The 12,591-nt window shown below is 55.9% G+C and overlaps 1 protein-coding gene across 4 annotated transcripts in view; it reads left to right on the top strand.

Moving 5' to 3' along the window:
• The first annotated feature begins 1,704 nt into the window (after positions 1-1,704).
• Positions 1,705-12,591, top strand: part of MEF2D (myocyte enhancer factor 2D) — a 34,356-nt gene continuing 23,469 nt past the window's right edge. For 2 of the 4 annotated variants that reach the window (XM_059055143.2, XM_059055122.2), the window contains exon 1: positions 1,705-2,008. The gene's annotated coding sequence lies outside the window, so the exon portion shown is untranslated. The remainder of the gene's footprint in view (positions 2,009-12,591) is intronic. The other 2 variants (XM_059055099.2, XM_059055132.2) reach the window with 2 other exon arrangements.

Here is a 12,591-nt window from a genome sequence, read left to right as displayed (position 1 = left end):
GACATCTTCTGGTGCTGGGGCCCCATCTCTCAAATCTAATGGGGAACTAAGAAGCCATGTTTGGGGACAAAGTGGGACACTTTAAATCAGGTTTCCTGAAGGAGCGGCCAAGTGGTAGAGTTGGAAACTGAGGCCAAGGAAATAGGAGCTTGCTGGCTTCCTGTCTTAAAGCATACAAGATAAGCCTCCAACCTATTTGCAAAGCAATTCCACTGAACTTGCCTCCTCCGCTGATGCTTGTATGAGATAATGGGCCTAAAGGGGGTCTTGACAGTCCAGCCCTTGAATTATAATGCAGCATGAGGTACTGTTCAAAGCAATCTACTTGTATGGACTAATTTAATCTTCACACCAATTTATGAGTTAGGTACTATTATCATCATCTCTATTTTACCCATGAGGATCATGAGGTACAGGGAAGTTAAGTAACGGGCCTGTGTTCCCAGTTAATAAATGGTGGAATAAGGATTTGAACCAAGGTAGCTTGACTACTCCAAAGTTGACGCCTCTTATCACCATAACATGCTGCCTCTTTCAGGATATATTCTTCTCTTCAGCCCTTAACCTAGAATTGAGTCTTTGTCCAGTAAATCAGACCCAGCCAGATAGAAATCAGGGTGTGTGAAGAGCTGAGTGCACTTCTGTTCTCCAAGGTTCTCTGAGATATAAGCCAGATTCCATCATTTCCTCAAGCTCAAGGTAGGAAGCAGACGTTGGAGTAACAGGGATGCTGGGAGAGGAAGTCTGATGGGTCAGTTCTCCAGTAGGCATGGCACCCACACTCCTGTTGCAGGGCATGAGAAGATTCACCACACCCTTGAGCAAACAGGAATTAAAAACTTTTTAAAACAGCTACTACTGCTTCTTTAATAAGATGCTTTTGGGCGTTTCCTGTGCTGGGGGAAATTAGGGTCACACCCCTTTAAATTGCCCCCCTCGGCTGTAAGTAAGTGTTCTGGGGCCGCAGGCACTGGGGATTAGGTCACCCACGAACTATGAACTGTCGCTTTAAATTGCTGGGCGTCTGCCGAGCCGGGCTCCGGGAGGGGAGGGGGCCTGTCTCAGGTAGAGGGAGCAAGCGAGCTCTCCAGGTAACACCCCCCCCCAGAAATGAACGTGTCCCTTTAAGTGAAGCTTCGGCACACCCTAAGTGAGGGAGATGGAATCTTTTCAACACTTAGCATCTACCCTTAATTTATCTACTTAGACTCCCACCTCCCAAATCTCCTGGGGCTTGGGGGATGGGGGGAGCTGTCGAGGTAGCGTGTGTGTGTATCAGAGAGTATGCACGCAGTCCGAGGAAGCTCCCGGGAAAGGACCTCCTCGAGCGCACGGTGGCAGCAGTGCTAGGCGGCCGTCCGGCCAGCTCGAAGCGGGGGCACCACGGGCGCGGGCCGATCCCTTTAGGGGCCTCAGGGTCTCGCCTGCCTACTTTGCCTCGGTCCCTCGCTGTCTCCCTCCCTCCCGGCTGGCGGAGGGATCTGCAGCTCCCGGCGCCGCAGCCTAGCTTGGAAGGGCGGTGGGGTGGGCCGACCCGGCCCGGCTCGGCCGGCCCGAGGAAAGCGAGGGGCGGGGCCGCGTCCCTGGGACCGCCTCTACTCCGGCCCCGCCCCACGCCCCCACGGGTTCCTCCCATTGGCCCCCCGCCTGTCCATCACCCCTGTTTCCCCCACCCCTCAAGCTAGGCTGAGCTGTGCCTACGTCGGCCTTGACTCTTGGGGGCTGGAGGAGTTACCTTTGGAGCCCGAAAGGAGGAAGGAAGCAAAATATCAACAACAGCCGAGGCGACTAGGACGCTCGGCCCGGGTCCCCCGCCTGCCTGCCCGCCCCCGCGCCCACGACGGGGGCCTAGGCCCCCCGGCGCCGCCCAGGGCTCGCGCGGACGCCGGCCTCATTTATTATTCCCCCCGCCCGGAGCTGCGGCTTCCAGGTGCTGAAGATCCCCCGGACTAGGGGCGAGGGCTACCTGCTCCCAGCCGTGACACCCCCTTTCCCCCCAGTGGGGCCGGTGAGTATAGAAAAATAATGAGTCTGCCGCTTTAAGAGGCCCCCTCCCCCACCCCGTCCTGGGGTTGGGGTGGAGGGTGGTCTAGACCGTCCCCCTGAGGGGTGGGATGGGGTGGCCTTCTGGACTGGGAGGAACTCGCGGAGCGGGCTGTTTTCGTGTGGCGTTGGTGGGAGATTATATGGGGGACTGTTTGGGTGAGGGAGTCGGCTGTGGGGGACAAGTGGAGTGGGCTGTAATTCCCTTGGGTGTTAGGGTCGGGGTGGGGACCGGGGGCTTGGGGGCGCGCCGGTCTGTTGGTGTCCGGGGGTTAGGGCGATCCCCGAGTGGTCTGGGAAAGGGGCGCCATCCTCAGAGGGGGTCTCTGGTGACAGCCGGGAGCGACTGACATTTTAACAGCCGGCCCTCCCTCCCTCTCCCTCCTCGCGCCGCCTGTTCCCTCCTCCTTGGCCCGAAATGGTGCAGAAGGGGGCCTGGGAGGGCGGCGGGCGGGTGGGGGCGGGGGGAGCCGCAGCTGTTTGGGAAGCGGGGGAGGGAGGGGGGATGTTGTTCAGATGACACCAGGGTGGTGGGTTGGGGTGTGTGAGTGTGTATGTGTCCGGGGCCCGGGTTTGCCCGGCGCCTGTGCAGTTGGGACGCGGAGTCACCACGGAGGTGGGCACGCAGGACCCTTCCTTGGGACCTCTTAGACCGCTCCCGAGACCCCTGATCTGGTTTGTCAGCAGCCCCAGCTGGAGAACCCCCGGCCAGAAGTTTGCAGCTGTTCAGCATCTGGGCAAGAGTTCTCCAGTTCCTCTCTCCACCTATGGCTAGCTGAACTGGGCTGGGAGCGGGGGTCTAGTGAGTGTTGGGGGGCTTTTGGGGAGGGACGGCCAAGGAGGCTAAGATGCATCTAGTCACTCACCCCAGTGCTAGCCCCTTTCCTATCAGGTTTGGTCTTACAGGGCCTCCTTTCCCCTAGTGATTGAAGCTCATCTGTCAGTGGCCTCCTGAGGTCTCTCCCCAATGAAAGGAGGGCTCCTGAGTGTGGGCACCCTTGGAACCACTGACTCGGTTATCCCAGGTTTGTCCTTTGAGTGGGAGACTCTCTCTGCCTTCTCTTAAGCAGCCCATTGTTGATGGGTTGGGGGAGGGCACAGTGGGTGGATCCTGTGTCCCCCTTCTCAGTACCCAGCCCCCTTTGGAGGTCTCCTTGTAGGCCTGGTTTCTTTGGTTTGGGGGAGTGGCCCTCTGCTGCCCCTTCCCCCATCCCCTCAGTGGGTCTCCTAGGCAATTCAGGGGCCAGCCTGGACTATGGGAAGTTTACCGTCTGGGGCGGTGACCTTGGGCTGCTCTGGCCTCGAGATAGCAGGGGAGCCCTGACCAGCAGAACATTGGGTATTTTGAAGTTAGGGAGCTGTCCACCTCCCGCTCCCCTCCAAACCCCCAACAGAGAAGTCTTAGTAGTCAAGGAGAGCATTGAAAAAGGCACATGTCAGTGTTCACAGATGTCTACCCGCCTGTGGCCGCCGGGTCACACCCGCCCCAGGACTTAACGTGGCTGTCCCAGCTCCCACGGCCTGCCTGGGAATGAATTTCCTTCCTGTGGTTTCCCAGTGTGTTGGGCAGGAGATGGGGGTGGGGTGGGATCAGTGTAAGGGTGGCTGAAGACCCGTTTATATGGAGAGATTGGGGGTTCACTAGAGCTTATGTGTAGCTCTTTCTCCACTTTCCCCAGCAGACATTTGGACCCTTGGGTCTCAGTAGTCATATTCTCTTTGTTGTAACTTCCCTGCCACCCCTCCCCCAACACAGCCTGTGTGTGTTAGTGTATTTGTGTGTATATATATGTATATGCATGTGCATTTGTAAAGGGCAGGGTCTCTGGTTTCTCTGGGAGAAGGGAAAGCTTTCACTTACATACTTTTAGAGGCCAGAGAGGTGGTTTTTTTAAATTTGAGGTCACACAGCAAATCTGTGTCAGAGCTTTAGTCCAACCACCACTCTTTCAGGCATGGCTTCATAGCAGGGAGAGACCATAGGAAGGAAGACACAATCCTTCCCCTTGGAGGCCCTGGTCCAAGTGGAGAAGCAGGACCCTTGTGTTGGGGGATGGGCTTGAGAGGTTGGGCTAGACCTTCTGTCTGCTGTGCCCAGTTCCTGGAATAGAGTAGTGGAGGACATGAGAGGGTGGCGGGGACTGCCCATTGTCTACACTGCTCTGTACCTGCTGTTCCTGGACTGGAGGAGCCTGGGCTTCCCAGCTCTGCCCCTCTTGGCTCCTGGTTCTTCTCATAGGCTCAGAGATATGATAGTCTTTCTGGCTGCTGTTACATAATCTCTCCAGAAGATTTTTTTTTTTTTTAATCTTTCCTGGATCTTTCCTGGGAGTTGTGATGAGGGGAGAAGGCAGAGGGTAGACTCCCCAGGTTGGGGCTGGAGGACCAGTAGCAAGGAAGCTGGGAGAGGCCTCCTGGCCTCTGAGGGGGACAGGAAAGAGGACACCTTGGGTTTAGACCCTCACTGATTGTGACCTAGCCTCTCCCACCCTCCTCCCCGACCCTTCCCTGGGAAGGTCTCTCTGCTGTGGGTATCCCTGGGCCTTGTGCCCTCAGAGAGGCCTGCCCCTCTGCTCATCCTGTCAACCTTCTTCTTCTGGCCAGCTGGGCCCCTTGCCCTCCCCAGTTGGCTTTGGTCCAGAATTTCAATGCTTACCCTGGCCTGGTATGGGAGGGCCCTGTGTTGGACACTTTACCACCCACTTCTGTACCTCTCTGGGGGCAAGAGGAGTCAGGAACAAATGGGTGGGTCCAGCATTTCCCTAGTTGTATTTAAAGCCAGGCTCCCTGCTTCTCTGCCTCTCTAGTCCAGAGGGTGGTGGCCTTACTGGAGAAGGGGAGTCAGTGGGGTATGTGTAATGGAGGCCTCGACCTCTTGGGAACAAGTCATAGTTGGTGTTCAGCTGGGTTCTGGAGAGGATCAGACATGGGCCTAGAATCCATCCTCAAGGGTCAGACTATGGGTCTGTGGCACTGTGGTGGCGGGTTCTCCCCACCCCTTGAGATCATAGCTGGGACTCTCCAGGCTCTCTGAGGCCAACTGGTTTGAGGCAGTTATCTCCCTTTTAGAGGGAAGGAGGAGATGGTGGCAGGGCCAGCATAGCCTCAGCATCACTGTAATCTCTGGTGACTTTTATGAGCCAGTCATGGGGCCGGAGTCTGGCCAACCGTCTGTCCTTCTGTCCCAGTTTGGTGACTTACTCATGGGGTGAGGGGGAGGTGTTAGGTGCTAGTAGTTCTGTTCTGGGAGCTGAACACCTTTCTGTGGTTGATGTCCCCCTGTCTGTCTACAACTGCAGCAGGCAGAATGGAGCTTAGACTTCAGGAAGAACTTATCAGTGGAGGTAGATGGGAGAGAGAGAGAGAGCTCTAACTTGGCTTGGGAAGGATGGGATCTCAAAATACTTTCTTCGCCAGTAGCTCTTGGTGGCTCTGCTTAAAGACCTTGAACTTTGGCCTAGTGGGGATGGTGCTGTTTGGCTCCTGTAATATTTATTTTCTCTTCTCCCCCCATGCCTGGGACTGAAAGTAGCCTGAGGAGAGTTTGTCCTGAGAGCTGTGGGATGGCTAGCCTTTGGGCTCCTTTCCCCTCACGGGGGCGGGGTGGGGGTCTTGTGCAGACTGGAATGCCCAGATGCACCTGGCAGGTCCACAACATGTAGTGGCACACATGCATGGAGGTGTGCAGCACATACACACGAGCGTGTAGACACCCATGGAGCAGCTGCACCCTGTAGGGGGTGGGGGTAGTGAAAGGCAAAGATAATTAAAAGATTGGAGACTGGGGACAGGGTGAGGGGACTGGAGGCAAGAAGGCAGAGGCATGCAAAACTCTGAAGAGAGGAGTGTTGACCTGGTGCAAAAGGGATTGAGTTTAGACCTAGAGCATGGCGTGTGAGTTGGGGAGCCCTGGCTGACTTCCCTCACTGCCCCTTGCAGCACTCCACCCCCGCCACCATTTATCCCTCTCTGTGCCCCTGGCTCAGCCTGCCTTGGCCCCTCACTCGAACCGCATGTCTTTGGGTAAGTCTGCTTTCCAGATGAACAGGAGTTTCACCTAGCCTTGTGGTGAGCAGAGCACCTGGGTGTTTTGGTGGTTTGTCACTGGTCTCTTTTGCCCTTCCCACTCACCCAGATAAGCAAGGCCATTCTGAGATATCAAGGTTACATCTGAGCCCTCAAGCATTTTGGGGCCAACTCTTGGCCTGGGTGATCCCCAAGGCACTTTGCATCTGATTTTTTCTTTTCTTGAGGCTATAGCCACAACCTCTCCTTCCTGGGAGCCTAGCCATGCTTCTCTTCTCTGGCCGGTCCTGGCTAGTGTGGAGACAGGGGGATGCATTCACTGACTCTGCACAGGACCCTGATAGCCTGGGGTTGGGGGGTGGCAGTTGTGCCTATTGTCTGATCTCTCTCCCCTCTGTTGTAGGCTGGGAAGGGAAGGACTTGTATGGAGCTCTGGCCTGTTGCTGGCCTCACCCAGGTGGGACCATATATACTCAAGAGGCTCCAGGCTCTAGGCCTGGTCACTGACCTTGGCTTGGTGCCTCTGGCTGGGTGCTCTGGCCACTCCCCTAGGAGTTGGAGAGACCAGGGAAGCACATAGAGAAGGAACTTTTTTTGCCCCCTGGTCATGAGCACTTTTACCCAAGGACAGTACCCCACTCACCCTATTTTCCAATATACTTTGGAGACCAAAAACTAAAACTTTTGATATCTCTGGGGATTGGAGGAAGGAAACTTCCATTTGTTGTGTCCCGGTGTGCCAAGCTCAGTGCTGGGCATGGAAACATAGGAAGACTCATTTATTTTTCTCCACACTGTTTTTTGTAATTGTGGAGACTGAGTCAGAGATTTAAGTGACTTGCTCAAGCTTTCCCGGTTAGGAGGTGTTAAGGGCTTTTGTCTAAGGTTAAGGGAAGGATCCTGCCCTGCAGGAGGGGCAGTGGAAAAGGAGGCCCAGGGAGACCTGGGAAGAGGAGGAGGATACATTGAAAGGAAGAACGAACCCAGTAGGATTCCCTGGCAGGAGTGCAGAGATGTGGGGTGGGGGGAGGGACATGGTTTGGTTCCCTGAGGAGGTATTGTCTTCTGATTGAGTGCCATGGGAGGAAGCCCCCAAAGCAGGGGTATGTAGGCAGGAACAAGTGACACTCAGAGACCCTTCCTGGGTACCAGTTAGTAAAGCTGCCATATGAGATGGATGAGGAGAGAGACTAGATCAGGAAAGACTTGAGCCACAAGAGTCCTGGGCTTGTGCAAAGGCAAGAGGCATGGCTGACTTGAGCCTCCCAGGCCCAGATATTAGGGAATCTGCCCTGGAAGGAATGTGCTGTTACTCCTGGGAGGGAGAACCTGCCTGTTCTCAGCCCAAGTTGTGCAGGGAAGCGCTGTGCTCAGCAGTCAGCCCTCCTCTGCCACTTATTCCTGGTGACCTTGGGCATGTCCCTGCACATCTCTGAGTTGGTTTCCATTTCTATGAAACAGAGATGCCTCCCCTGTAAAAGGAAGGAGGTTCCATGGGAAAACGTGTGGTACTCAACAGAGTGGGTGCTTGGAAAGTGTCTGCATCCTTTCTTCCAGACATCAGCTCCAACCTGGCCCTGGACTTGCCTGCTAAGGCAGCGGTCCAGAAGGTGGGGTGGAGGCATGCAGTGTTCTGGGTAGGGACTTGATGTGAGGGGGACTTAGGAGGCCCTGAGAGGACCCTGGGACAGGCTTGGGAAGCTGAGCCCAGCTCTGCCCTCCCCAAGCAGCTGCCTCCTTGTGTCAGAACCTACCCACTCCACATTTCACCCCAGAGTCTTACCAGATCCCTCTGGCTGGGTGCTTACTTATCTCTCATGATCTCCCTGCCCCCACCCCTGCCAGCAAATACTTGGGATTGAGGGTTGGGAGAACAAGGAATAAGAGAGAGCTCATCCTCAAATCTCAAGGGAAGACATACGGGCGGGAGTGGGTGTGGGTAGGGAGAGGAGGGTTGGTCTCTTTTTGTGGAGTCTTCCCACTCCAGTGGGATCGAGTAACACGGAGGCAAGGGGATGGAGCAGGTGACCTCAGACCTTCAAAGCATGCATGTGTTAATGGTTGGGGGTAGACCGGGAGGAAGGACTGATCTTGAAAAGGTTGCCTCAGGCCTCCCCAAGCACATCTCTCTTTGACCTCTGAGCCCCTTTTCTCCATCCCCCACAGCTGCCTGCCTCTCTGCTGACTCCCCTATGCATACCCCATGGCAGGCCTGTGGGGCCCAGGCTGACTGGGTGGGGACAGGTGTCCTGGCCCAGCTGTTCCCTCTTGTCTCCCCCACCTGTCAGCCCAGAGGGTGGGGAGCTGACAGGGAGCAGAGATGAGGAACCCCTTGGCCTCCTCACCTGCTCCCTGGGGTGGGGCCCTGGTTATAAAATGTAGCAGAGAGATTGAGAGTAGACAATAGGCAGGACTTCCCACTCAGAGAAAGGATAAATCCTGACCATAGGAATGGCAGAGAATGCCGAGTACATAGAGATCCTAGCTGTCAGAAATCAGAGGGGTCTTTGCACAATATCTTCATGAAAGGGTGAGAAACTGGGTATCGGTAAGGGGCACGGATCAAGTCTGGGGGCAAGTATTTGCTTAGGTGTGTGTAGGTGCTTCCCCCCGCCGCCTGCTAGTGTGGCAGGGTCTGGGTGGCTCCATCTGGCTGGGCATCTTAGCCTCACCTGGCACCTTTCCTGAAAGCAGCAAGCTAATCCTATAAGAGCTGCCTGGCTGGCCGCCTCAGCAGGCCCACGTAGCCGCACTGCCGGCCCTCCCTTGCCAGGGGCTTAGAGGACTGTCCTTCCAGTCAGAAGGAGATCCAGCTGCCACCCTGAGCGGCCCCTTTAAATCCCCGGTGGCTTCCCGAGGTCACGATGTCTCTAGGAGGATTTGCTTTCTGTGATTGGATTGGCCTCTTTGTGGGGGGCAGTGCTGTCTGTAATTGTAGGTGAACACTTCACATTCTCATCCTCCACCTTTCCTTCCATCGGAATTGGTGCTGTCCAGTCTGAGGGCCCAGGCCTCAGGCCTCCTCCCTTCTCTCCTTGCTCTCACGTTCCAGCAATTAGGACCTGGACCCCCTTCATCTGTTTCAGCTAGAGCAGCCTTGCCCCTGTTCTGTGGATGGGAAAAAACGATCTTGCTGCTTTAAACAAGGGGACAGACCACTGCCCTGGAGTACAGTGCCTTCCGAGACTGTCTACTGCCTGTTTTTCTCTACCTTTTCCTCTTCAGCTTGTTCTTCCTTTGGCCAGGGGCCCATGCTCCATAGTTTTCCCAAGCCCTCATTTCCATAGGCAGTCCCTCTCCTGATCTAACCACCAGCCCGCCTGCTGCAACGGCAGGCAGCCCAGACCCAGCACTGGTGGCATTATGCTCACCCCAACGGCTCTCAAGCTGACCCGCCCCCAAGGCCCCAGCTGCCACTTTCACTTCTGTCTCCTGAGACCCCAGAGGGAAGTTGGGTGGGGAGGTGGAAGGTGACCCACTAACCGTCCCAACCGCCCCACCTCTCCTCAGCCGAGGCTTCGGATGGCCAGGGGCCCCTGTCCACCACTCTCATCTAGATGAGTGGGATGGGCTTAGGTTGCAGGGGAAGGGTTGGCTGCAGTGGGAGGAATGGTGGTTAAATAGCAGGAAGGACTTCCCGGGATAGGAGACCACTGCCTGCTTGGCTTCATTGTTTCAGAGGGTACAGCTAGAAGCATAGATAGGTATTATAACTGGACAAACAGAGGTCAGTTTGACCTCTTCAAGGTAGGCAGAGGATTGGCTGTCTTCTAGCTCCCATTAGTTGGACTACAATGCTGAGGCTGCCATGACCTCCCAAGTGTTACCAGCTGCCCATGCTTAGTCAGGTAACTTCTAACAAAACAAATTTTAGCCCCAGGGCCTACTTTGAGTTCAAAGACTCAGCCTGGGAAGTCCTCTCTGTAGTCTTACATCTATCTTGCCTGCTGTACTAGGCTATTTCCTCTCGTTTTGCACTTTGGGGAGTGGAATTTAGAAGTGGGAATAGAGGTGGAAGTAAGGACAGTCCACCCATATCCTACTGCTGCCCCAGCCTTGGCACTAAAGAGGGGAATAGGGTTTTTCTCCTGAGGAATCCCCAGGCAGTTTTGGAGCCATCACACTTTACCCCATGAATCTTATCAAATTCCTCTAGCTGCAGTGCTTACTTGTTCCTCATAATTACACCTCCTCCCCTCAAATCCCTTCCTGGACATGGAACCTGGACAAGAGTGGAGGACCCAGTTGGATTGAGAGCTCTAGACAGTACCACTAGATCAATTCAGAAATGTTTTCTGCAGAAGGATGAGACTGGAGACCTGAGGTGCCAAGAACTCCACTTTGGGTCCCTAACTGCCTAGGGATGCTGGGTGGGGGTGTCCCAGGTCCTAGAATGGGAAGTAGAACTTGATGGAATAAGGTCAGAGACACTATGCCAATCCCCATGCAAATGAGCAGTAGTGAGTCATTACTGATTGGCCTGCTGGGTGGAGCATGAAGCAAGGCTCAGGCTCAGGTTCCAGAGCTGGCCCCACTAATGACCATGACAGTGACCTTGGGCCAGTCACTACTCTAACCAGAAGCAGGATCCCAAGCCCTGGGTCTGATAGGCATTCCAGGTGTGTGAGGGGATTGGCTTGGCAGAATCTCTGCTGCCAGGGCCTGTACGCCCTGCCTGACACCTGCCCTGGCTGACCATGAGCCTCTGTCAACTCTTGGCCATCTGTTGTGGAGGTTATCGTTCCGAAAGCACCTCCGTCTTCATCAGGCCTGTTCCTCCACTCTTTTGGCCTCCACATTGCCTTCCCCTCCTAAGCTGGAGGACAGGGGACCTAACTGGACCATCTCTTCTGTTATCTCTCCATGGAATCACACAGTCCTGACCTCCTTTCCTTTTGAGTCTCTATAAAGAGCATAAGAACAGAATGTCTAGGCTGGAAGGGCACTTGGGTACCTAGTCCACTCCACCTACCCATTGTACTGGTCAGTGGGGTGAACTCTGGAGGGGGCAGTGCCTTATTCAAGTTCACACAGTGAGTTAGGGCCAGGGCAGGGACTAGAACCCAGGCATCCAGAATCCCTACCCATAGTCCCTGTATTTCCCTGGGCTGTTAATTACCCTACCTCACCTACCCCTTTTCTACTAGGACTCAATCTCCTGTTACCCCAGATTCTTCCTGAGGTCAGTGGGGTGGCTCTGGGAACTTGTGGGCGCAGAGTGGTTCCTAGGAGCCAGCCTAGACGTCACCAGGGCAAGGCCAGAGCTGGGGTGGGAAGTGCTGGAGGTCGGGGGTGCAGGGGTGGCTGCTGCCTCTGTAGGGGGCCATACAGCCTCAGTGCTGCTACAGGAAGGATGAGAGCTAGACTACAGGAAGGACAAGCCGGGATGGGGAAGCAGTGGAGGCGGCTCGGGAGACAGACCCTCACTGGAGAGGCATCTCCTGGGCAGAGAACACGCGGGCCCCATCCCAGGAGATTTGCCAAGGAGAAGAGGGCGGGAAGCCTAGGGTGGGGCGCGGGAGAGTTGTCCAGCGGAAACTGGAGGGAGGGCTCCTAGCTCTGCTCCCCACACTGGGTGCTCCTCTTGGCAAGTCGATTCCTGTCCCTTAAGCGAAGGCTTCAGTGCCGGTCTCTGCTTATGTTCTTAGGGTGCCTGGGACCTGAGACCACCCCCGCCCCAGGTCCAGCTTTCTTGGACTGGCCCTCTCTCCCTTCCCCCAGCCCAACAGTCGGCCCCCAGGTCCCTTGTCGGTGAGTTAAAATTAGCTCAGTGCCCAGACTAAAAATAGCCCCTGCCCAACCCTGAGGCTGTTGGGCTGGGGGAGGGGAGTCCCCGAGGGAGGGGAGGATGGTGGGAACCAGGGGTTTGGGGAGTGAGCCTGCCAAACAGAACTTTGAAGGGAGGAGGAGGAGGACGGGGATGGGGACCCGCCTGTGCCTTTGAGAGCAGACCCTAGAAGAACTTTGGGGCGAATGAAAAGAGGCTGCCTTGTTGGGAGGGAGAGCAGAGAGGGGGCAGAGAGAATGGAGAACAGGGAGGAGCCAGGGAGCAGTGGGTGGGGAGCAGGCTGGGGGTGTGAGAATTGGACTGTGGGCGGTGGGGGAGAGGGGCAGCCTGAGACCCCAGCCCTGCCTTTGCCCAGACTTCGAGGGGAGGGTGATGTCCCCCACTTCGGGGCTAGTAGAGTGTGAAGGAAGGGCTCTCTGTAGATTCCAGAGGCTGCGAACCCCAGGACTCTCTTGCCTGGGCCCCATCTCTTGGTGGTCACTGAGTTTACCCTCCCACCCATCTTCCAGAACTCCTCAGCATGTGTCTCTGCCTAGAGGGCTGCGGTTCAGAGAGAGTGGCTTGGAAGGTTTGTGCGCCCTGGGGTGAGGCAGGAATGGAGGCAGTACCCAGGGCCTTGAGAGGGCTGCTGGGCCTTGTGCCCACCTCTGCCCACTCTCAGGGCCTGCTTGCCCTGGAGCCTGGACCTAGCCAGAGCCTCAAGAGCCAAGATGCTCCATCCCCAGCCAGGTCTG

Source organism: Kogia breviceps, chromosome 1 (assembly GCF_026419965.1).
Source record: "Kogia breviceps isolate mKogBre1 chromosome 1, mKogBre1 haplotype 1, whole genome shotgun sequence".
Lineage (NCBI taxonomy): Eukaryota > Metazoa > Chordata > Mammalia > Artiodactyla > Physeteridae > Kogia > Kogia breviceps.
This window is presented reverse-complemented; position numbering and strand designations above follow the sequence as displayed.